Genomic DNA, 1,870 nt, shown 5'->3' on the forward strand with positions numbered 1-1,870 from the left:
CAGTATGGCCAGATTCGTGCTGCGGGTCTCCTCACCCAGCTGCACCCACAATTCTGCATTATCTCCAAAATTTGTTGCAGGCCCCCAATTGGCTGCAGGCCTATGCGGTGCGCTGCCCAAACCTTGCATATTACTTGTCATGGTCTGATCATGCAACATATAACTTTGTGAGCTACCTGCACAATTCTGTCATTTCAACAAGATTATTATTGTCATAATGACCTTCTCAACTTAACACTTATCCATTTCCTAGAGGCCACAGTATGGGTAACCTGGCTCCGATACCAATTTGTCACGTACCCACAACTTTAAACATATACATAAATTTTTTTTTTCTATATGGTATACAACTAACACACATATACTTATGGTTAGCCGCTGCTTATATTGAAATGTGTTTAAGTTTATGGCCACCACCGAATATACGTGCCTAACCAAGGCATCATATATATGTGGCAGGCACTGTATCTAAGACCAGCTATGTTTGATATCACCTTGCTTATTCGGCAGCCCAATGCATAAACATGTTTATTCGTTAACCATATGGTTTGTGTCTCTTATGTTAAATCTTCGAGTTGATAGTAGCTGTACTAAGCCAACTGTTGGCGCCTCCTCGCGGGACATCTAGCAAGAGCATTGAATCTTGCCGGACGATTCACGTGAACAAGGCTTGGTTACTGTGCCTGGACTCTTCCCGCGCCGACGTTTTGGTAAAGGTGCCTTCATCTACGGTGCTCATTTGTTTTGACGAGATCAAGGGCTGGAAGGGTTCCACGTTTCTCCACTGGCAGCCCGGTTTATATTTGGCGCTCCCCGGATATTTCGAGATTTCCTTTGTCACTCTTTCGTTCCTTGTTCCTTGCTGCATGGACTGGTTCACTGCTCCGCGCCACGACCTCCGCGATTCTGGACTTTGGCGCCATCCGGAAGAGTTCCAGCTCCAGAGACTTCATGCCCGAAGCCATCAGGTATACTACTCCTTGACAGAAGTTCTGAAGTTTCATTTATTTTAATGTTTCTGCACAAAGGTCTAACATCTCGTCATTGGCTTGACAGGTTGTAGGTGAAGGGGTTCCGGCTTCAACAACTTGGAGAAGAGATAAACCTGTTGAAGCCCGCCGAGCTCACCCACAGGTATTTATTCGGTTGCTGGCTTAGTTAACGGTTGTTTTCCCCTCTGTCATGGCTTTCAGATTTTACCAGGGGTTTTCCTCTGTATTGGCGAAGAGACCCCAACCCTTCTGTCTTTGGTTGGTCGCAGGTCTTGATGAACCTACGCTTTTAACTCTTCAAGAGTTCTGGAACTTGTTCTTTTTGTTTATAGAAGTTTGGTTCTTACCCATGTATTACCGAGGCTGGAAACTAATATACAGCTCTCTGTATTTGCATTTGGTGTATATGATCTGACTATGGACTTGTTTAAAACTATCCATAACCCTGGTTAGAACCAGCGGATTGTTTAATTGTATATACATATGGCTCGAGGCTTTTTGGTTTAATGCATATATCTTCTTCAGTTATAATGTCTTGATTCTCTGTCATGGATACGAATGTCTGTTCTATAACGCAGCGTAGGGTCTCGTTTGATTCCATATACATGATGTTTCCTCGTTTCCAATTTTTACGATGGTTAAGTTCCGTATCCGAGCAAATGTATGGAATAATTTACAGTTTCTTTATTTCGCCAATATTTTTGTCTGATTTATGTATGGAATACCCTCTGCCGTGCCAACATCTGAATCCTGTAGATGTATGGCCGGCTGGGTAAAGGGTTTGAATGGGTAAATTTAGAGTCACCTCGTCGTATCATCCTCTGTTTTCCATAGATGATTGATCGACGGTTCAAGACTCGTCAATTCGAACCCTAAGT

The 1,870-nt window shown here is 43.4% G+C and overlaps 1 long non-coding RNA gene across 1 annotated transcript; it reads left to right on the plus strand.

The window, feature by feature from the left end:
• The first annotated feature begins 871 nt into the window (after positions 1-871).
• LOC149251705 (uncharacterized) lies at positions 872-1,480 on the plus strand. The gene is made up of 3 exons (XR_016266008.1): positions 872-968; positions 1,057-1,134; positions 1,262-1,480. It is a non-coding gene; the product is annotated as an uncharacterized LOC149251705 (long non-coding RNA).
• Positions 1,481-1,870: the final 390 nt, after the last annotated feature.

This window comes from Pinus tabuliformis, chromosome 7 (genome assembly GCF_031772625.1).
Source record: "Pinus tabuliformis cultivar Carrire ecotype Pingquan chromosome 7, CPIR1, whole genome shotgun sequence".
Classification (NCBI taxonomy): domain Eukaryota; kingdom Viridiplantae; phylum Streptophyta; class Pinopsida; order Pinales; family Pinaceae; genus Pinus; species Pinus tabuliformis.